Source organism: Apis mellifera, linkage group LG4 (genome assembly GCF_003254395.2).
Source record: "Apis mellifera strain DH4 linkage group LG4, Amel_HAv3.1, whole genome shotgun sequence".
In the NCBI taxonomy this organism is placed as follows: domain Eukaryota; kingdom Metazoa; phylum Arthropoda; class Insecta; order Hymenoptera; family Apidae; genus Apis; species Apis mellifera.
The window spans coordinates 2,664,434-2,690,830 of NC_037641.1; the positions used below are offsets into that span (position 1 = coordinate 2,664,434).

General features: G+C 22.6%; 1 protein-coding gene and 1 non-coding gene across 2 annotated transcripts in view; both read left to right on the top strand.

Moving 5' to 3' along the window:
* LOC409182 (protein GDAP2 homolog) overlaps window positions 1–26,397 on the top strand; it is an 89,642-nt gene that overhangs the window by 20,691 nt on the left and 42,554 nt on the right. The gene's annotated exons all lie outside the window — the stretch shown is intronic.
* On the top strand, window positions 23,583–23,655 carry Mir9877 (microRNA 9877). Its single transcript, NR_127358.1, has one exon. It is a non-coding gene; the product is annotated as a microRNA 9877 (primary transcript).

Below are 26,397 nucleotides of genomic sequence, written 5' to 3' on the forward strand. Positions count from 1 at the left end.
TGTAATGATTATTATTTAAATTATTTTGTATCAAATAAAATAATAAATATTAAAATAATTTATGTTTCAAATATATCTATAAAAATTTTATTTGAACAATTAATTCGTTAAAGAATTATATTACAAAATACTTATGTACAAATCCTTCTAAGAATTTTCAAAATTAATTTAAAATTAATTTTATTAATATTGTTTTAAAAATTACTACAAGTGAATTGAAGAATACGAAAATTAATCGAGAATCACGAAAAAATGTTTAAACTAAAATTTTTTCAACTTTTTTTATAATCATAAATTTGATTCCAAAATTGCCAATGTAGAAGAAATGTTTAAATATTTTAACATCGATTTTTCCAGAAATTTTTTATTTCTACGTCAATATATAATAATTTTGCACACCTTTTAGGATAATTTATTCGAATTTTTCCGATTTTCTTTTTATTGGAATTCCGTTGTTGTCTCTCAATAAAGCTGTCTCCTGAAAGAATTTTAAATTAGAATCCCGGAAACCCGGCTCAAGAGTGAGTGGCAATAAAGATAATGCAGATAAGACCGAACGACCGTGATTTTAGAAATTTACCATCGGTTATTGTCAGCTTGTGGTGTTATTAAAATTATCCTGTTATCTGATGGATTTAAATTCCTTTTCTTCATTACTTTCGCTTCATATCAAGATTCTCATGTTTATACGTTAATTTTTCAGATATAGAATTAATTAAAAATTTATCATTGATTATTATCAGCCTTTGATATTTAAAATTAAAAGATTCATAACAATATCTCCCTTCTTTCTAAAAGAATCTTCAATTTGTTGAACTAATCTCTAAAATTAGAATTTTCTATCTTTTGAAGAATAATGAAAGAAATAATTTTAATTTTTAATTTTAATTTAAATATAATTTCAAAAGATATAAGGATATTTTTGCTAATAGCAATTTGCATATAATATTACATATAATAGTTATATGTAATATTTATATAATAATTGTTTATATAAAAATACATAATATTGTTAACAATATACATATTATATTTACATATTATATTATACATATTATATTTAAGTTTGAAATTATTAATATAAGATACGTATTGAGATTATATACAAACATATCCAGATTTTTTTTAGCAAAATATCATAAAAAAATAAAATATTAAATATACTTCAATACTTCTTAAATATGTTATATAGAAATATTTTAAATATATAAAATTTCATTGTAAAAATATAATATAAGCAATAAAATTTTATTCATTCAAAAATTTTGAATAAAGAAATTTTCTAATGATAAAAAAATTGTACTATATAGGATATAACTCGTTATATCCTATATAAATACAAACTTTTATTTAAATATTTATAATTTTTAAATTAGATGAATTTTTCTTTAAAAAAATATTATTCAAATATTTTTATAACTACTGAATATGTATATTATTTTAATATTTATATTAATCTTAAAAAAGTTAATGAAATATTTTTTATATTTATTGCAAAATATTTATATTATCTATAATTACTTAGAAAGACATTATATTTAGTCAAATTGAAATTGATTTATTTTAGATTATTATTAGATTATTTTATTAATAATTAAATTAATTCGTATCTTTTTTATATTTATATTTTCATTTCGCATCATAATTCTGTCCTTTAAACGAGAATTTTACGATTTTCATACAGATCCAAAAGGCTTGCAACGTGAATTTTTCATATATGGCATCATGTAACACTCCAGGAATCGAAAAATCGTTTGAAACTTGAGCGACTCTACGTTGAATTTTTCACATGAATCGCTCTGTCCAATTTGTTTCATTCTTAAAATCTTGCAAGTCTTTCGGTTATCTTAACTTAAGCTTTCTAAATATTATATTATAAAAATATTATTAGTCAATAATATAATATAACTTGATGTCAAGTTTGAGAGAAGTAAAACAATTTATTACATATTTATTTATTTGGATATTCAATTTTTTTATATATTAAATTCATTTGAATTTAGAATGTATACAATAGTTAATATATATTTGTTGGACACATTTGAAAGATTGATTTTAGGAGATAAAATAAGCAGAAAAGTTGATATTCTACAAAAGTTCTACGAAAATATATATTAAGATTTACTTAAATTTGCGTTAAAATGAAGCGAGATGAAGATAGATCGAGATGATTTTATGTCTAACTGCTACAACTGTTTCTATATTTCTAACTTTAAATAAGAATAAAGTTTTGTAAAATAAAATATTGTCATAAAATAAATTTATCAAAAATTGATAATGTATAAGCTGTTTGTTTATTTCATCGAAATAAAATATTCAATTCCGTATTATAACGGAATACAGAAGATTTTATATATGTTAAATAAAAATTTTTAAATTTTTATAGAATATAAAAAAAAATATTATATTATAATAAGATAATTGAATAAAATTAAATTCAAATTTAAAAGAATTAAATAAATATTAATTTTTTTCGAGGAATTATACATATAATAATGAAAAAAAAATAAGAGGGTTTTACGTCAATGACTCATTTAGCAATTAAAAACGTCATTATATTACATTATTTCTAATGAAAATAAATTCCGACAATTCTGTCGTGCAAATTCTACGTTTCTGCAAAAATTGTCAAGTCTGTTTTTCTTCGTATTTCTATCATTTATATCTTTTATATTCTCTATATCTATTCTTTGAAAATTTTATTACGTATAATGCAATTCTTAAAACTCTTCATCCAATAAAATCATTCCTTTAATTTTACATTTTTATTTATTTTCCATCATTGTCATTCGAATTATCAAATTTATAATTACCTGTATATTTTTAAAGGATTCACATCTTCGTATCTAATTAATTTTCCAAATTTCTAATAAAAATCTCGTAATATTTTTCCAACTTATTTCACTTTCTTTCAATTAAGAAAATAAATATTAAATACAAGAAAAACACAATCTGTAAAACACAAATGGACTTATCATGTCTTCTCCGTTTGACTTTGAATTTAAAGAAGAGTTACGAAAGAACCAGTATTTTCCAGTTTCGAACAACAATCGAATCCACCTTCAGATAATTATACATTGCGCAGCATCTCCCGTGAAACTGCGTAAAACATTTTGCAATCGCGAAGTGGACGAAAGGAACTATATATTTCAGCATGGTATCACCAGCATGAAAGCTGCGAACTTATTCAGCGCATGCACAACATGAATCAGCCGGAGAAAACATAGGATCCGTTTTATTAGATTAAGGGTACACTGAACTGCGTTGCTGCAACACAACGATACGCTATTCCCTTTCAAAGAATACGGGTCTCTGGAGCGACGTGTTTCACCAGACTAAAGTTTCGGTGTTCCCTTTAGGAACAAATTTCTACATTTGAATGATACACTGTTTGTTCGGTCAGTTTCGAAATTAATCTGGTTAGTTTATGGATCCTAACGAAAGAATCAAAAAATTATGAAAAATTAACATTTGCGTCAATTCAATCGTCTTTTGTACGTGTTTAGAATATCATTCCAATAATATTATAAAATATTCTATTTCTTTACGATATTTATTTCTAATAAAACTTCGGTGTTTGGTATACATTGTATAGTGAATGGCGATGCAATATCGATATTCCGAATATTAACACTTTTCAAATATTGATATTTTATATCGATATTTATGTGTACAATTCCAATATCGATATTTTATTCATAAATATCGAAATTTCGAATATTCGATATATAATCTGTATTTGCTGTAATATAATAGGGAAATTCGCAAGGGAAATGGACCCAATCATCAGCTTCCCATAAAATTTGCGATTGGTTAATTTCTGTCTGAATCTGTTATCTGAGAATCTGCCTTAATAAATATTTGCTTAGTTGGAAATCAAGAAACAATGTAAAAACAAGTGGTTTGATAATACAATACAAAACAATACAAAAGATATCGTTTATATATCAATATACATTTATAATATTAATATAAATATCATAATTAAGTGATGATATTTTATAATTATTTTATGGTTATTTAAAATTTTTAATTTAAATGATTGATTTATTTTCGATATAATTCGATTATTATCGATATACCTATATCGATAACTAAATATTCAAATTCAATTCAAATATATTTAATTATTAATATAAATCATGATTTTTTTTTATCAAATTAAAATTAAAGTATAATTAAAGTATTTTATTATTTTTTTTATATTATTTATATTATTTATATTATTTAAGAAATATAAAATGATTTGATAAAAGAATTAGTTGTATATTGATATTAAAATGAATGAAAAATAATTCTTATCAATATAATTCCAGATATAATGGAAATATGATGAAAAAAATAATAAAGAAGTAACCAAGATAAAGATGGATGTTCATTTTATCATCGGATTTTCTTCCAATTTTTTATAAAGTTTCTATCTTCCATTTCGATGCAAATTCGATATGTTCATGAGAAAAGAACTACGAATATCTCGAAAAGTTTCTAACTTATATATATATATATATATATATATATATATCAAATCATTTCCCAGACGTTCCATATTTCGCATCGACATATATAGAAAATGAAATGTAATACACACTTCAAGATTAATCTGTAAACCTGCTCCGATAAGATATTTTTTTAATAAATTTTTTTTAGTAAATATATATTTCTGAAAAAATAAAAGTATATTAATCACCACCAAAAGTGTATTAATTCTCGCTATTACATCAAATTTCAAAATCTAAAATTATAAACACGAATGTTAGTTCCTTAAAATTTTTACAAATGTGGAAAATAATATTTAAATTTGAAACACAAAAATTTAATGCACAAAAATTTATCTTGTACTGCAAAATAAACCTCTCGCTCTCTTAATAAAATGATGCTCTCTTGATTATCGTGAATCACAGATAACTCACGTTACACGAACTGTGTTAACAAATATCCAGAACAAATAAAGAAAGTCCAGAAACATTAAGCATAATATCCGTACCGCACATACATATGTCTTAATAATACTGTTTCGTCGACAACCATGCAACGAGGAATGAATCATTTGCTAATTAACTGAGTCGTGGTTGTCGTTCATGACCACAATTTACCGCGACACTACTTCTCCTTTATCATCTACGTATGTACAGTGAGAGACAAAAGTTTTCATATATTTTTTAAAAGCTCAACCAACGAGATCTATCAAAACCGACGAAAACTTGTTTTTAATGGAACTTTGTGCGTATATCAAGCGTAATAAGTAATAGCATTACAAGCAATTTTTCTTTCATAATTTATATTACATCGAGGGAGAAAAATTAATCATTATAATATAATAAAACGTAAACATTATTTGTATATATGTATGTGTTTTAGAAAAAGATTTACATAAATTGTAGTATCTATACAATTTAGAAGTATATATAATATGATTTATGTATTTTATATATTTCTTTTTTTTTTATTTCTCTTGCTCTTTAGATCTTCTTTATCCTGAACATCTCCCTATAAGGGAATTTTAATTAACTTTTTCTCTCTGTATCTTCAATCAATCTTTACAGCATCATTGTTTTTTTCTTTCCTCGGTTTTTTAAAACTTTGTAATAATGCGAAATGGTGTAAAACTTTAAATTACAAAACGTTGAAGTTTTAATAAACTATCACTCTATCGTATAAAAAATATTTCCTAAGCAAAATTGTACTCGAAATATGAAAAAAAATGATCAAACTTTGAAAATTGACTTTCTATCCCTGATAAAGCGATATTTCCAAACATAAAAGCTAAAAAAAAAAAAATGAATCGCTTCGTATATAATTTCATTATACTCTATATAAATAAAATTTCATTAAAATCAAAGTTTTTAGATTAGATAAAATAATTTGCGAATACTTTTGTCTTTCACTGTATGTATTTCGAAACCGCAATAAATATAAATCGTCGTTTAATTCGTTGTTTGCACTGGAATAAATGATTATTATTGGCTAAGAATATCAAACGACAATCCATGAACATATCTTCAAGGAAAATCGTGCAAATTAACGAGATAAACCCGGTTCTTTCCACACTATTTTACTCGTATAAATATATAAGTAAGTTTATTACGACTAGATGCTCCTCCAGTGACGTAAGACGATAACGTCATTTTAAATGATCTGTACACGAATATCGAATTCTTATATCACAGCAAATATCGTTGCATACATGTGACTCGTTTCAATCGTAAGAAAAAAATAATATTCATCCATTCCAAACAATGGCCGAGACTTAAAAGCAAAGACACTCGTCGTTTCTCTTTCTCTCCTCGTGATTGTCCTCGAATCGTTTTATTATGTATATAGTTACTTATGTTCTGTCTGATATGAAAACATCGATACAATGTTGTTCAGTTTATTCATCCGTCGTTCCTCCTCCTGTATTGTAAATACGTGAGATTTTTCCAATGAAACTATGAGCGAAATGTTTGGAATTTCAGTGATACGAATTTCTATGAATAATCTTGACGAAGATGGAAAGGATTTTTGAGTTATTTATTAGAGACAATTCAAAACTTAAATTTTAAATTTGTCTAAGTAGAATTTGAAATTTTAAATTAATCTTAAAATTTCGAAAATTAGAACATTTATTTTCTTCTAAGATATTTTATCAAAAATTGTAATCTTAATAAATCTTTTTTAAAAAATTTTTTTAAAAATTTTTTAAATTCATCGAATTCAGATTCGTGATCAATTTAAAGTAAAAATTATTTTTTTGACAAAAAATTAAATTTGTATGATTCGTTGTATCTTTATAAATTATTGAAATTTATTAAGATGATTAAGATGAATCAAGACTTTAAATAAAAACTCAAATAAATGAAATATCAATGAAATAAAAATAAATTCATATTTGTTACAATATTTTTGTAAGTTATTTTTAAAAAAAATTATTAATTTAAGGAATAAAACTTTAAATTTTACCATTTTAACAATTTCGAATCAAATTGCAAAAAGTTTTAAAATTTGAAAATTTTTCAAATTTCAAAGATTTCATAATATCGTGTATTATTTCTCTATTATGCATATTATATATATTCTCTATTATTATTATTATATTATACATCTAATAATAATATTATTCGTTTTTGATGCATATACGTAGCTAGATTTTATAACTGAGTTGATAAAAGATTAATCTCTTGGGAAAACAATTTTAATCTAAGAAAAGACTTTAATGTGGTCTGTTTTCAAACGATCATAAAGTTTTTAAACTTCTATATAGATATCGCCATTCGATCTAAATATTTTTGATAAAATTCAAGTAAGAATGCAATATGAAAAAATTTATAGATTTTAAATTGATAAATAAATATTAAATTAATAAAAATTATTAAAATAAAACTTTAAAACAAAATTTTAATAATAAATTTAGATATATTAATATTTATTTAGAAATTAATTAAATAATTGAATAACAATATTAAATAGTTTAATATTATTACTGAAATTGTAAAAAAATTTAACTTTTGTTTTTTTGAATTCTTTTTTTGTAAATATCGAAAACATGCAGATATTATTATTTTTAGTATTTGCATTGAAACATTTTGTAAAATTTTTATTTTTTATTTTAGCAGAAATATTTCAAATCATAAAACTAAATATACAGGATATTAATATGTATAATATATTTTACAGAATCGATTATAGAGATTAAAACAAACATAAAACAAATGCGAAAATATCAATTCAGATTTATTTTATTAATTTTGTTAAAGTTGTGCACAATTGAAGTTGAATGAGAGAAGACATAAATGGAGTAAAATAACTCTATCTCTCTCACATCTCTATTTAGCTGTCTCTATCTCACTTTATATAACATAACTTAAATTGCTTAATTCAATAAATAAATAAGTTTCAATAAATATTTTTATACCAATTTTTATGTTTATTTCGACTTTTAAAATCCTTTAATATTCTTTTTCGAAAAAAATATTAAAAAATGATAATTAGTAATAGTTAATATTAAATAATATTACCTGGAAAAAATTTCGTAATAAATTATAATATATAATTCATAAAATTTCGTGTAATATTTTGTATAATATTTGTTTGCTCCTTTTTATGAAAGGAACCGTGTAAATGGGATTGTCTTGTTATATTAAATGATAAAATCGGTAATATTTGGGTGGTTGGGTCACGAGCAAGAATCATTATTCTTATATATCATCTTAACGATTGTTACGTCCCGAAGAAAGGTCGAAAATAATTTACGATGATATTAAGTAGTTCCAAGTCTCAGTTCCTGCGATAGATAGTGAAGGAATTGAATCGAACTCGGTCACTCGTTTCTCGAAAATTCGCTTCATCTACCTGGTGTGACAATCTATCGAGATTTAATTAACAATGGTATCGACAGCTCTGTCCATAAATTTTAACTTGTTAAAGCGCTTTTTTCTTATTATAATCTCAAACAATTATGAAATATAAATCATAAGATGAATCAGAAGAGTCGCAATTTTTTTTATAGAATTTGAAATTATAAAAAGTAAATTATAGATCAGAGAATAATTATAAGGATTGTAATTTTTTGTAATAACGACTCGTTGAGTGCAAATTACGAATTAGAACATAATTGAGAAAAACTGAAATTTTTTGCAATATTAACTGGTTAAATTATAAAAACGAGATATAAGAATAAAAGGATTATGATAGAATGAATAAGAATGTGTGTAAAAAAGAGGATATGAAGATTATTAATGAAAAGTTAGAATGCTGCAAATTATTCTCATTTAAAATATATTCTTACTTTCCTATAAATTTTATAAATAAATTATTTCTTTTCATCGATTAGAATTGAATTTATTAATCTATAAGAAATCATTTTTATGTTTAAAATCTATTATACAAATAAATATAATTATTTAATAGTAAATTACACTATTATTAAAAATTGTTTATATACAATATGAATTCCAAATGTATATTTTCATTTCATATTTTAATATCACGAATAACAAATAAAATAACAACAATTCAGAGATATTTTGATGACCGATAATATGAATATCTGTACGATAAATAATACAGACAAACAAAGAGATGAATAAAAAAAATGTTTTTTTATACCTAAATTTTTTTTTGAAATAATTATATTCTCAAGTTAATTCCACTTTCATATAGTATTAAAGGATTGTATTTCAATGTGAAAAAAAAAAGAGTAATAATAATAATTGCAATATAAAGAAAATAATACGATAAAAATACTATGGATTATGAGAACAAAAGATTTATGCATAAAAAAAATTACTATTTCTTTGTTAAAGTAATACGTAACTTATCTAATTATTTTCTTAACTATCCTCTTAGCATAATTGCAGCTTCACGTAGTATCAAAGAGATTTATCTATGGAAGATAGAAAATAATAATAATAATAATAAAATGTAACAAATGAGCCCGATATCATTCTATGGTATAATCTTATCAAAAGTTTTATCTGAATCCTTCATGTAATCCTATTATCCCTTATTTTTCGCACGTTGTTACAATTTCGCTTTGATAATCTCGATTGCTCATGAGATAAGAAAATCAATGATTTTTTTGTAAACGTTATACGCATTTATTATTTCTCGAATTCATTTATTTAACTCGAGACTGTTTTACACCTGTAATTATTTGTCAATTCGTTGCAAATATTTTTAATGTCTTTCTTTTTCCTTGAACAAATATTTTATAAAGTTCTTCGAAAGAAAAAATAATATTTTTCAGAAAAAAATACTTATAAATATTTAAACTCTATGTGTTATCATGTTATAAATTATTCGAAACCATTATTCGTTTTAATCCCTAATTTTTTTGAATAATAAATTATTCTCATTTTCATTAATTAATCATATATAAAATTTACTTATTACATATTAAAATAATTAAACTAATAATTTAATTTGATTATTTTATCCTATTATCGAAGGATTTTTATTTAGGAATTATCAAAAATGCAATTAATATTAATATAAATATTAATATAATAATTAATAAAAATAAAAATCCGAAGAAAATTTTACGAACGTTGTATTAAGTCCAAACATAAAGTTTCAAACCACAAATTTCTTGTCAAATACGCAATTACAGAGACAAGCAGTCTCAACTGAAAACATTTACGATTCGAGAATGACTATTGCAAATTGTTCTCTCGTTTCTCTTGTCAAATTAACACATTATAAAACGTTTTGTTATTATATTCCAGTCGTTTTGTTTGAAAAAAAATCACCTTAAATATACATTATAAATTAGTAACCTTGATCATAACATTTACATACTTTTAACATATTTTTTCAATTTCTAATATAAATTCACATCATTTCACATATTATTTTTAGATATAATAAGTGTATGCTATAAATTTATGTCATTTATTTTTCTTATTTTTTACTTTATAAATTTCTAATTTCTTTAATTTCAAATTGTTATTTATTTATAATAACTTATGTTATTTATATTTATTTTATTTTTTTCATACTTTTTATTATTTATATATTTATAAATGCTTTTGTATAATAATTGTCTTTTATCTTTTATTCTTTCAACTTTTCTCATATGTAAAATTTAATATTTTCTCTCTGCGAATATATAATCTGAAAGTTTTTTAATTTTAAACTTTGTAATTATTCATTAATTAAAAAATTTGTTAATAATAAATTTTATAATTTTTATCTTTATCTTAATGGCAAAAACTTCTGAATTTATTTATATAAAATAGCTTAAGAAAAATTTTCGACTACGAATATAAATAAAGATTGAATTAACATTCTTAAAGATAGTTGTCTTAAATGATTTCGTTGTGATTACATTATAATTATTTTGATAGTAAAATAAAATTGATAAAATGATGAATGTACACTTTTTAAAGAAATTTTCTTATTATAGATGGAAATAAAGAAATTGACATCACTATTAATTGGATAATCAGATATTTCTCGTAATTTCTCAAATTTTTTAAAAAATTTTTTAATTTAAACGTGTTTTAAATTAATTTTAACAAAAATTAAATGTAGCATATAATAAACACGTAGAATCGATTTCCTAATACGATCAATTCTACAAGATTACGTGTTAAGATTATATAAGAATCTTGTAAAGTCATAATCTTATTTCTTGATATATCAAATAGATACTAAAAGAAAATTATCAGATAAAATGTTGACATTATTTTATATTCTATAAATACAAATTTGTAAAAATTTATTTTTTTTTAAATTTATTTTCTTTAAATTTTTTAATGATTTTTATTTTTTTTTAATAATGTAATGAAGTAACAATATTGCATTTGTCACTCGTTCTTCTACAGTAATTTTATTTATACATACTATATACCATTCAAAATTTAATTTGGATAATTTAATTCAATTTGGATTTATTTTTATAATGTTAATTCATCTATTATAAAATATTCTCAAGGAAGGCAATACGTGCGCCCTGCTTCATGATCGATATCAAACCTTATTTTATCAATATATCTAATTTCAATGACAGCCAATGTTGTCATCTCCTGTACCGTGGTTTATATTGGCTATGACGTTCGATATTTACTACGTTCGTAGTTGTCATGCTTATAACAATAATATGAAATATATAATATAATAATAATATACTTAACTTACTTACATTTTATATTTGATTAATAATTGAATTTTATTTAATTATTAATTGATACTGAGTATTTAATTATTAATCAAATAAAATACCAAAAAATTAATTATAATTATAGTAATAAATATTTGTTCCTATATTAATTTATATTAAGCAAATATTACGCATGAACAGTTATACAAAAAGTTTCATACAATTATATACATAAACTAAGTTATTATTTTTAATTAGAATTATTTTCACATAAACGTTTCATTAAAAAACATTTTAGCATTTATTTTAATATAGAAATAAATATTGCAATATTTCATTATTATAATATTTATTTTTATAAAAGTATAATAGAATGATAAGAGAATTTTTAGATCGTTTAATTATTTAAAAAAATAACCATAATTCTTTTTTTTTTATTTTCTTGAATTTCTATTTTTTTCTATTGAAAAACAATATTTTTTTTACTGAAAAATATTGTTTTATAATATTAAAAAATAACATAGAAAAATAAATTTATTAGACAAAATAATTATTTTTACAAAAATTATTTTTACAAAATTTTATTGGAAAGAGTTTTAACATTTATTAATTTTAATACTGCTAAGTTGCAATATTTTATTATTATAACATTATTATTTATAAAAATGTTATAGAAAAGTTCTTATCTCTTGTTTAACTATTTTAATAAAAATGAGTTAAAATTCTAAGAAATATTGAATAAAAAATTGTATTGATAATTTTAAAATAGTAGATAAAAAAGATAAAAAGTTATTAATAAAATAAATCGATAGAAAAAGATTTAAAAATCACTTAAGTTTTCTCGAAGTATTAAAACGATCGTTTCAAGTTTTCACGTAATTAAATTGAACAATCAACTGTATGGTACTCGAGAAATTATCGAGACGTCGAATGATTGTTTGAAGAGCGTTATCAATACTCGGAACCTTCGTTGACAAATCGTTTGCATGGAGATAACACCAATGAATTAGCTAATATTTGATCGATAATCGATCCTCGACCAACTGTTAGCACAACCTAACCGAGATCTTGGTTCTGCGTCGTTCACTGACTGCCCAACTGATTTGTTGAACCGTGATCAATCGTTGCTTCAATCGTTGGCGAATTTTCTGATCGATTGTGAAGTTATTCGAGATGATTACCTCAGAATGGATGAAAATTTTACAAAAGACATCTACAAAAATGAATAATACATATGAATAATATTTCTCAGTTATGAAATATTTTTTAGATTTATTTTCTTTAGAAAGTTACGAAGAGACGAAAAACACAAATTAATTAAATTTATTAGCAAAAGAAATAAAACTTATGAGTTCATAAAATAGGATTAAGTAAGTTTTGTTTTTTTTTTTTTTGCTAATAAATTTTGATTAATTTTTATGAACAACATTTTATATTTAATATCAAAAGTGGATTCACATTTGATAAGCTGGTTTCGAGACTTGTTATAATTTGTATGCAGGATTACCAGACAATAAACTCTACATTTACAGAATTTGACGTCACATATTGATTGGAAATAATAAAAGGGGAAAAGTTAACTGGAAAGAGAATAACATGATGCAATTGTTACGCCGTCTATTGAGATATCTATATTAAGGTACGTTTTCACAACACTAAATGGTTTTCGTCGTGACACTGTATGTCATATTAAAATTAATAACGATAATAATGTGACAACAATAAAAGTGTTATGGCATTTAATATCATGACTATTAAAAAATAATAATTTATCACCGCATAAGAATAAATCTTATTATAAGTAGTATGTAATAATATATATCTTAATATAATCTTATTCCGGTAGGCGGCGTAGCAATCACGTCATGTTACTCCGTCTCCAGTTAGCTTTTTTTCCCTTTATAACTTCTAATCAGAATGTGACATCAGATTTTGCAAATCTATGTGCTTATATTATATAATGTTTTTCTGTTTTAATATATATACGTACATCTTCATATTTTTATTTCTATAAAATTAATTTATAATAATATTTTTATATATTAGTTATTTTTATAATAATCTATAGTTTAAATAATATTACGTTATTAACTTTAAAGAAACGATTCTTTATATTTTCTGGAAAATAATGAAAAAAGGCTTTTCTTTTTTAAACTTTTTTTATATTCCTTCGAAATATCTCGAAAGCATTATATATTATTTATTATAATTGATACTAGTTAAATCTTTTTTATATATATTAAAATTAAATATCATTATTAAACCAATACTAAGTAATGCTAATCCATATTAACTCTTTCATATACATTGTTATATATAAATAATATAATTTTTTAATTTTTATTTATTAAATAATTAAATAATAAATATATCTTCTTTATAAAACAAGCACTCCTGAAAAAAATAATGAATTAAAGAAATAAGAGATTATTATTCTGTTTTTTCACTGCATCCAATTCACGAAAGATAATAAACACAATATTTCATACGTTTACGTGTATCCTCTCGATTTAACGAATATCCGAAACGAAAAGTTGGAAATTCCACGCTCTCCCATCAACATGGTCTAACTGGGATAATTCGTTTAACAATCTTTTCTCTCAAGGATGCTAATTATCCGCGAAAAATAAAAAAACGAAATGACATTTTATCATCGACGATTTGCCATCCGCAATTTTACCTTCGATCGATATATCCTCCGGATCAATTAAAAACATCGTTTCTCTCCTCAATTTCCCTTGTAACGATTAATTCTGCTGACGATTAATTCTGGCATGTATAAGGAAAAATCGAAAAAAATATTCATAGAATTTAAAACATTTTTTTTTTTTTTTAAGAAAAAACTTTTAGAAAAGATTAATAATATACTAAGTACTTTTGTAATCATATTATTCATAATTATTTCATACAAATTAGATACCGAATTTATTTTATTTTTTTTTCTTTATCTTCTTTTTTTTTTATAAATTCTTATAAAATTTTAATTTAGTCATTTAGTCATTTGATCGGGAAAAATTCGTTAATGCTTAAAAATATTTTTTGAATTTCACATTAAAAATAAAGTATAAAAAAAATATTACTGTTTTTTTTTAAACTTATTTTTACGCGTAGAATCGTCACCTGGCCGCTTCTACCATAATTTCAGAAATAATTTCAAAAACTCTATACTTGAAACAAACTTCAAACAAAAGAAATAAAAAGTTCTACGACTTTTTCAATCTATACTTTCTTAAGTTGACCTTAAACCTTCTAAAAGTTCAAAACCTTCAAGGATTAATGTCATCACCTGTCCCAGAGGATTCTTTTCTCTATGCAAATTTTCTTCTATTTATTCCGCGTGATGGGAACAGTGACCTGGAAGGCAGATCAGCACTCGATGGGAAAAAATTTCCCCTTTGGGGCCAATAAAAATCACACACATACCTTGGCCCATAGCGTGGAATGAAAAAGGAGGTGATCTTCTTTATCGCGGCGCAAACGACATGGAATCAAACGATCGACGATGTTAACCGAATGCGCCACTCCTTTTTCCAGATAAGCCAACGTCAATGCTTGGCTTGCCACCTTTTGATAAGTTTCGGGAAATTTCCAATGTTTGTACTTAAGCAAAACTGAAATCGATCATCTGTTGTTGAAATACGGGGACCGATAAGGAAAAAAGTTATTTCTTTGTGTATTTTAGTTACTGAAGTTTATCGTTTAAGTGAAATTGTTTTCTCTTCAGAGTTCTCTTCACGTTGTGTATCTTGAATGAAAAGTAAGAGTTTCTAAAAAGAGGATTTTAGAATGTTTAGAATCGGTTTTGATATTTTGATCTTGTTTTTTTTTTTTTTTTTCATCGAAATTTCTATTCTGGTTGTATTAATTTATCATGAATCAGTAATAATATTGATAAATCGAACAATATATTATGAATAAGAAACATATTTTGATAATTAGAGCATTTGAATAATAAAAAGTTAAGTATCTTAAAATCAGATTTGGATGTAAATACACTGTATGCTTTGATGATTAAATTATTAATGATCTTTTTAGTTAATGAAATGCAAGATTGCAAATTTTATTTATTAAATAAACATACTTTCTCTTTCTCTTTCTCTCTGCTTTTTTAACTATTTATGATTAAAAATTCATTTATATATTTTCTATATATATTTTCTCAACTTCAAACGCTCTTTTTATATTTCTAACATTTTTAAATATTCTACATCAATAAATTCTTCTTTCATTCGATAAATTTTCTCCTTTCCTTCCTCCTCTCCATATTAGGAAGATTTGATATAATATTTACAATGATTAATGCACAGTTATTACTTGATGATAGTTACATCAATATAATTTAGAATTTGAAGCAATAAAGATTTTAAAAAGAATATTATTTATAAAAATAAAATATAATATTTTTTTTTTTTTTTTACACATTTTATGTATTTGCAAAACTTTTATGAAAGCTTATAAATTTTCATTCTTTCATTTTGTAATAGATAAATTTAAAAAATAATACAATTGATTTAAATAATATTTATTATTTTTATTAAGATTATATTCAAGATTATCACTCATATATTTATAAGTAACTGGAATTAATTTTTGAATTAATATTAATATAATCATGATTTACCTATATATTTGTTTATTATAATTTAATTGAATTTATTTTTTATTTTCTGAACATTCAAAATAAACCAAAGAAAAATTAATTTTAAATAATAAAAATATTTTATAAAAATTTGAATGCATTGCAAATACAGGATATTAATATATAAGAAATAATAAGAAATTTTTAGAGTTAATAGGTTTCTAGAAAATAAATACAATACTCTTTATAGTATATAAGAATATTGTAATATATAAGAATATTAATTGAAATTAATTGAAGATTATTTATCAATGTATATAGTTATAAATAATTAAAGTTTGCATAAAACAAAGTCATATATGGCTAAAGTAAGACAATTTTATCTTTATCTATACTTGTTATTTTATCTCTCTCTGTCTTTATTTAATTTAAATTATATTTATAATTTAATAAATTAATATTTTTATATATCAATTTTTATATTTCTTGTAATCTCTTATAAAGGTATATGATCTTTAAAAATCGATTCTCTGAATTATATAAATAATATAAGAATATGTTAACATCTTATATATGTTATCAAACTAAGATAACGAATTTTGTGTAGTAAGTTCTATTATTATTCATACGTAATATTATTTTGAACAATGGAATATGTAAAAAATAATAATACGTATTAAAGAAAAATGATAAATTCGTCTAAAATAAGAATAAATTATGAAACAAAAGATAATTTTTAACATGTTAAAATACTTAAAATGTGTCCTAAAAGAAAATAGAATATAAAATATTTAATTTTTATAAAAAATTATTGTTTTACTTTTCTTAAGTAAATAAATATCCTAATATTTTTATTATATTTTTATAAATATCCGAATGTTAAAGTTCGCCATTTATATATTTATAAAGTTCGATATTTAATTTATCACAAAAAATTATGTATATTAAATAAATAAAATTTATTTTTCTATTAATTACAACAAGTGCTTTAATATATTATATTAAATAATTGAATTTAATTACAATAGAAAAAATAGAATATAAAATATTTAATTTTTATAAAAAATTATTGTTTTATTTTTCTTAAGTAAATAAATATCCTAATATTTTTATTATATTTTTATAAATATCCGAATGTTAAAGTTCGCCATTTATATATTTATAAAGTTCGATATTTAATTTATCACAAAAAATTATGTATATTAAATAAATAAAATTTATTTTTCTATTAATTACAACAAGTGCTTTAATATATTATATTAAATAATTGAATTTAATTACAATAAATAAATACATAAAACAATAATGTCTTTCTATCTGAAAATTAATTCCAATTATGTAACAATAATATATTATATCGAATTTATTTAATTTGTAGTTCTTTATTAAAAACAAAAAAAGAATGAACATATCTATGAATGACTTCACAGATTTTAACGATTTTTAAATTATAGAGGATAAGAATAACTTTTTTTTATATGTACAATTTTCGAGATATTTGCAAAAAAAATAAGTATTATTATATCGAAGACATTCCGTCAAATTTATCACAATTTTATGTTAATTTTTGCCATTGATAATTTGAGATTCAGCTCTCAAAAATAAAATATAAAATAACCTTTATGTAACCGAGATGACAATGATAAATAGCAAGTAAGACATATTTTGAATGCTGACCATGATGTATAGTAACATCTAGAATTCAATGTAATAGCATGATTTTTTATCTCGAAAACTAACCGATATATATATATAGAAAAAAATTGTTTAAAATATTGTTTTCTAACGTATTTAAAAATCATCAAAATTCATTCATAAGGATATTTCACACGTCAATCTAAAAAAGATAAATTGGAAAAAAGCAAATGATTCCTCTTAATATTAGTAAAGATAGAATCTCATTTAGAATCAGAAAATTAAATGTGCAGTTTTCTATCAATTTGGTTTTAGATGCTGCAAACATATAATGTTCAATAAAGTAAGATCGATTTTTGGCTTGGCACTCTTGCTTCTCAGTTACAATTGTGAATCGCAAATTCGTTGCAATCGCGGCCAACAATCGATCGACAATGTAAGATACTTAACCGATAAGATGTTCTACTCTCAACAAAAGGCACGCCACCATGATTCTTTACTTCTAATGAAAGGACAAAGTACTGTGTCAAGAGCCCTTTACTCTGACACGTCAACATTTTTCAATTTTCGTTCATCAAAATATATACTAAATCTAATAAAGATGAAAAGATATCTATGTTTTCGTTCCTTTAAAAAGAAATAAAAAAAATTCTTAAAAATTCTTTTAATCATTTTAATAATTCTTAAATTTCAATTCTTATAATTCGTATAAAAATACAATTGAATCATAGTAAAACAATCATAGTACAATTAATGTGTTCTGTAATGCATAAAAAATTTTAGAAATAATTTTATATTATTTAGGAGAAAAGAGTTTATTGGAAATCACATAAAATATAAAGAAAAGAAAATAAAAAGAAATGGAAAATGAAGAGTAGTATTTTAATTTGAAATTGAAATAAATAATTCTTAGCAATTAAGAATCTTATTAGAATATATATAGAATATAATATGAAAATAAAATTAAAAATGGATAAAAAAGAATTAAAATTGGTATTAATTTGAAGTTGAAATAAGCATATCTAAAAAATGTTTAGCGATAAAACTTTGAACAGATTATAAATTTCATTCAATTAAATTATATCAATTCAGAGAATAAATTTTTTCCAAAAAATATATTGTTAATAATGATTTTCAAAATTTCTAATTATATATATAATTAATTTCACTAAAATAATATAAGGAATCTTCATCTTCAAAGTTTCATTTTCTTTCTTATAGTATTCTTTTAATATTTTATCATTTTTTCATTTAGCATTTAACTTTTATCATTTTGCATTTATCATTTTGCATTTATCATTTTGTAAAGCATTTCATGAAGTTTTATTTATAGTCGTAAAACTTTTTAAGAAATTAGTTTCGATATTCCGAATAGTTATCTGTTTATATCTATAATTATCTGTTTTGTATTTTATTATTATTTAAGATGGCACGACCATTTTAAGATTGATTCTGTTGGATATCTCGAGTTTTAACATCCGCTGTAATCTTAATCTATCCTTTGAGATATAATTGTTTCAATATAGCAAAAAATCTTATTTTCAAAAATCGTTTTTGAAAAATATAATTTTTATATTGTTTAACAACGTAGATTTCTTTTTTGAAAAATTTCTTTCTAGTGTTTGTTTACTCATATGTTTATTTTTAATCAGTTTATTCAATTATCAAAAGAATGCAATCGATAAAAATTAAAAAAAAAAAAAAGAAATGAATTATTATGTAAGATATTATGTAAGATAACTCTTAATATTTGCACAATAATTAATAATTTAATAATTTATAAATAGTTACAATTATTACAAATAGTTATCATAGTTACAATTTTATATAAAATATTATATATATAAAATAAAAGTATAATAAATTTATGAAGTTTATTTGTAAAGTTTTAAAATATTAGTTTAGTAGTAATATGAAATCTTCAAACTTTTTCAAAAATGATTAATTTTTGACTCAATTTTAATTTTAATTTTATTTCGAATCATAGAATATTCAGAATTAATTTAAATAAACAGAAATAATATTAAATACACTTATATACACAACATACACAATAACATACACACTTATTAAGATTTCCTTTTTTTTATTTTATTTTAATTTATTGCAAAATTATCATATTCATATATATTATATATTATCATATTCATATATTATCATATATGAATATCTAACATACAAAATAAAGCTTTATACACACTTTCAATTGCGAAAGGTAATTAACATTTCTAATTCTCAAGTTGCTCAAAAGTTAATTACATCTCCATCCTTCGAGATAACAACCAAAAACTCGACGATATATTACTTCATCCAGGTCACATAACGCAATTAATGGATCGAGCGAAGCGGAATCTGGAGATCCTCTTTTCCCCTTGATATTCTTTTTTTTTTTTTTTTCCTCCAAGCCAACTGCTTTCAGCTTCATTGGCGGAAATAGCTGGTCACAAAGGATTTGTTTGGAAGCCCCGCATTACAGAACACTGCATATCGAAAAGGCTTCTTCGATGCATTCGTCTACCGCGCTTAACACATTCAATTACCCCTTTCGTGGGTCAGCGTTGTCACGTTTAAACTCTACCTGTACGGTTGCACACAACCGATCGCGTGACAGTTCATTCTATTGCCGCTCCTTATCTCTGGTAATTCATTCTATTCTCTAATAGGAAATTGTGAAAATTATTCAGCGGTTTATTAATATTTATTTGTTTACTGAATATTTTATTTTATTTATCTTTTATTTATCTATTTACTTATCGATGTTTTTTTTTCATCCTTCATAATTTTTTTTATTATTTTAATTGGAAAATTACATAAAAGTCCAATATCCAATAAATTATTATTTATAAAAAGATATTATTCTTCAAGCCTGATGTTTTAATGGTATGTTATGTATATTGATTTAATGTTTGCATTAGATTTGGACTAGTTTTCTTAATTCGACTATTTCTCTCAATTGTCTATAGCAATAAATCTAATTCAACATTAAAACTAATATAAATTGTTTTTTGTTAATAAAATTGAAATATTTTTCTTAATAATTTTTTAATAAATAATAACCAAGTAAAATTTTCATAATATTACTCAAAATAATAATTAAACGTAATAAACAAAATCATCGAGATGATATATGATATTTTTTTGTAAATATTTATTTATTTAAGAATATTCTTTCATTTATCGAATATTTAATATTTTCTGGATTATTTTTATATTTTTTAAATTGAAATTGTTGTAACTTTAATCAAAATTAATTGTATTGAGAATCGAGAAAATTACTAAAATATAATATTACTTTATTTGTCAAATATTTATTGACACGTTTTATTTATATTCCCATCAATTTTGATTCTGTTATAATTGGGAATTTATGCAAGAGTTCAATATTTTTTTTTAAACATATATTATGTGGACGTATTCTGGATTATTTTTATTCTTCTCTTAATGAATTGGAATTCATTGTAATTTTAATTATAATTCACTACAGATAACTCGGAATTGCAGAAATTATCACTTATTTTTTTTATCAAACATTTATTAAATATACATTTTCCGTTAATTACAATTCTTGTAGTTTGTAATATTAATTTTAATTTTTCATACTTTAAAAAAACTGAGAATATACTGAGAATATTACCCAAGATTCTAATAATCTTTCCTTTATTATTTATCAACGCTTTTTTAATTATTTTTATTTCTCGATAATTTTATTCTTAATTGCCTTAAGCTATTCCAATGTGTTAATGATAAATATTCATAAAGATTTTTTAAATGAATATTATTATTTAGATTATTTGTATTAATGCTTGAAGAACAGTTTAAATTAATTGTGAAAATGATAATAAAGTTAATAGGGAATACAATGGTTCTTCTATTGATTATCTCAATGCTATACGTATATTGCTGATTACTTATGGTTCTCGGTTCTTTTTCATTGTCAACATTTAATGTTATTGTTATTAATAATTAATATTCTTCTGATATTCATCAACATATACACTATAAATTATTTAATAATTTCATTCTTTGTTATTCCATATATGAAAATTGTAATCGGGAGAAAATTAGAAAAATAATTTAACGAAGCAATCCATATTTCTTTTGAATATCAATCTTGCAATCTTGGCAATGGTTCGTTATTTTATATTCAAAATAATACATACTTCTTCGAATAACAATTCTAAAATTCTATAATCCAAATCAAAAAATTTCAAAATTGATCACTCAATAGATACCTAATAATTTATTATTCAAAATAATGTAAATAATGTAATATTCATATAAATAAAGATTCTAAAAATTTCGAAATTTAAAATAAGACATAAGATAATTAAAAATATACTTGCATTTCCTACATTATCTCCATCAATATCCAACAGGATTCGTTATTCAATAACCAAAATAATGCATGCATCCAAATAAAATCCAATAAAGATTCTAAATTTGATAAATTCGATTCGCCACGTATGTAATATTTAAAATAAGACATAAACCAAAGTGCATCTTTTACATACATAATTGCAATCATGTGGAAAAACCAAGGGCTATGACCTTTCAGTAAAAACTGAGCAGATGTCGTAAAAGACTTAGACACATAGCCAAAGGCAATTACACGATTCGAGGAATATCACGATGAAAACGGCATTATTATTTGCATATATAAATCTGTATAACTCGAGATCGCGCGTTCAATGTAGAATATTAATGGGATGAGTATACGTATCATACCGGACGGAATTGGCATAAACATGCATCCGCTATTTCTCGTTATCTCCATGACACGCTGATCGTGTTTATCCTCTCTCGTTGATCATGAATGCAATCGAATATGATATTGTATCTAAATTAAATAATTTTTTTCCCCTTCGATTTTTATTTTATTTATTTATTATCTTATCTTATCTGAATTAAATATATTTCTTATTCTTAAAATATTATGTTTCGATTAAAAAAATTTTTGTTATCTATTCTCAGATTTCTATTATCTTATCTTACATACATAAATTGAAAATATTTCTTATCCTTTTCAAGATGATCAATGTCGATCGAACTTACATTGTATATGTATTAAAATTTATCACAAAAGTGTTTTATTTATTTTTAATATTATTGAATATTTTGAATCAATTATTATAAGAGAATCAATTATTATTAGTAGTAATAGTAAAATAATAAATATTTGTGTTTATTTAAAACAAATTTTGACTTACTTTCTTTTTTTTTTTAAATATATAATTTTGTGTAAAATGTGTCAAATGTACATATAACATTAATACTTTTGCAACCAACATAATTTTTATACAAAATCTTTCTCTATTTTTTAAAACTTTACCAATTTTTAAAATTATAGACTCTCAAAATATTTTTATTTTTTCACAATTTTAGAAAAAGTTTAAAGTTAAATATAGAAGAAATATATATATAAACTATAAATCTTTATATATTTTTTATAAATATACATATAATCCTATAATATACAATATAATATATTATTAATAATCGTGTAATGTAACATATATTATTCATAATCATATTATAGGAAGATTCGATTTTTCTCTTCGAAACAATCAAAAAAGAAAAATCCATCTCGACACCAATTCGTCGAAATCTCTTTCAAAAGACACCGATACACCCAATGATCGGCCATGTTTCTTTAGCTGCGGGAAATTTGGTTTCTCTTCGAGCTGTCGAGGCATTTTCATCGGAAAGCTACATCGGATAAGGGAGAGCGAGAGGGGCATAGCTCGCAAATGTTCACCTTGCTTCGAATGTGGAACATCGATTGACCGGTGAGCCGTGTGTGAGGTCGTTTGTTGTTTAATAGAAAGGCGGCTGCGGGACACTGGGTGGGCGGCTGTATGTATGGGGAAACAAAGCTCGTCTAAAAGCAGCGGCCCTGGTGACACGCGGCGAATGAAAGTCCTACACTCTCTCTCTCTCTCTCTCTCTTTCTCTCTCTCGTCGTTCGAGCCTTGAGGTGGCTTTCGTGGTTGGTTTCCCTTTTGACTGGGTAGGAAACAGGGCCAATTACGACGCGAGCGTAATCGAGATCGGTCAACTGTATGGGAACAAGCAATGGTTTCACTGTTAATTCATTAGTTTCATTTATTTTTTTCTTCTTCTTCTTCTTCCTCGTCTCCCATTTTTCTATAGATGGAGAAAAACAAAGAGAAGTGGAAGATTGAATTCGTTAGAGGCAGGTGTGATCGAAGAATGGATGATACCAAGGTTTTAATTACGTCAATTCGACGAGTTTGATTAAATTTTATTTTTAGGTTAGATTTATTTTAATTAAATTTATTATTGGTTTCGATTCTCGGCTCGAATGCTCGGGATATTAAGCCTTGTTTGCAATCACACGGTATCGCGGTTTTGTTAATTGGCTAAATTTTCAATCAAGTTATTAATTATCGTTTTTTGTCGGTTGGAGAACTAAATTTTTTTGAAAAAAATGTTTTGATTGGTTGGATTGAGAGAAATATGTTTTTTGAACTATCAAAATGATGAGATTGATTTTAGATTTTCTGCACTTATAATTATTAAAAATGTGCAGTATTTTTAGAATTAATATGTTTTCTTTACAAACGAAAATATTTTATTATTATTATTATATTATTATATTCAATTATTTTAATAATATTATTTTAATTATTTACATATGTTATTTATAACATATTCATTAAGTCATTTTGTAATGATGATGTAAAAAATTTTATTTTAATAAAAATTAACAATATTTATACTTTTTTTTTATATCACATTTTATATTATATTTTGAAATAAAATAATATATAAATAATAATTTATCTAATTTCTATCTTTTTAAAAATAATTAATTTCTTTAAATTTTATTATTTAAAAATTATAATAAAATAATGTTATATTAAGTATAATGTGATGCATTAATATCATTTAAATTATTTAAGAATTTTTTAAAAAGTTTTCTGCAATTCGTTTTTTTATTAAAGTTTCATATTATTTATCTCATTCTTCATTTATAATTTACAAATGAAAAAATTTAATTTTAAAATTAAAATTTTATAAGAAATTATTCCATGTAAGTGAAATTAGATTTCTGAAATTTATAGAATAATTATTTATAGAATAATTTAATTTATAATCTTATATAATATAATTAAAAAAATAAAACTCTCAGTTTATAAATAAAGAACACAATAATTCTGATAATTGTATATATATATATATTATTATTATATTTATCAAATTTAATTCCAATTTTCATTAAATAGACTTGAACTATTTATTATTCTATTTAACTATTTAACTAACTATTCTATTTAACATCAATTAAAAATATATTAAAAAAAATCTTATAAACGTTTGTTTGATAAATTTATATTCTTCAAGTCAAACGAAACCTTACTTATATTCAAGCAATATCGAATTTAATTCTATATTTATTTCATCGATGCTTAAAAAACCAAAGAAGTCTTTGAGAAAATTATTTTTAGAAAACTCTATTGATTGGTTTACTTAAAATTTATTTAAAATTGATGCAATTACGGAATAGAAAGAATCTGGAAAATTATTTAAAAGGAAAGTATGGTTTGAGTGTTCTTTCTGAACTTAATTTGCGTTTATTGTTCCCGATCGATTCTTCGACGAATACGTTATTCCGCGAACCTTGTTGAGTAATGGCAATTTCCAATAACTCGTTTGAGCTTGATGCAGTTAAGATTGAGAGGAAAATGTATAGCTTCGGGGCTAATTAATTTTTCCGAAATTATCCGAAACTGGATACATTTTATTTCATTTCATTCCATCAAGAAACCAAGAACTCCCTCATCGAGGTAAAAATAATTAAATCAAATAAAAATTTATATAGTATCGCGTGAATGGAAAATAATCTACATATAATCTACATATAATTAATTCAAGCTTCACGTAAAATCTTATTGTGATCAAATATATTAACGATATCTAATAAGATTTGTGTATCACGATTGAATAATCACATCTAATGAAATTGTGCTAAAGCAATGTTTTTCAATATTATTTCACTGTGTTGAAATATAAATATATAAATATATTACAAAGATATATATAAATACATCATAATTTTGTTAAAATTTCGCTAAAATAAAAATAAAAATGATAATTATAATCAATAGTGAATTAATTGTAATTATTACTAATCAATATTGATTTTATCGATAATCGAATCTTTCATTATCACTTATAAATATTTTTATATTTAATTAATACATTTAAAAAAAATTTGTTAAATAAATAAAGATATTACAAATATTGTATTTTTATTTCAACGAAATAAAGTTATGACATACTGCAAAATCTTTATTAATTTCAAAATACATAATTAATTTAAAAAGAAAAGATTAGAAAATACTATATTAAATGATTTAATAAAAAAAAACGATAATAAATTCAATAAGTTTAAGCACAAATTAAACAGTCAAATAAAACATTCAATAAATTGAGTGATTTGAATGATTAATAAAGCGTGATAATATTTCAATTTTAGTTGCCAAATATATGATTAAACTTCCGACTGGATTCTATATATCGAATTGAACGGTAAAAAAACATAACGTGAAGATGAAAACAAGATTTGCATCTAAAGAATGGA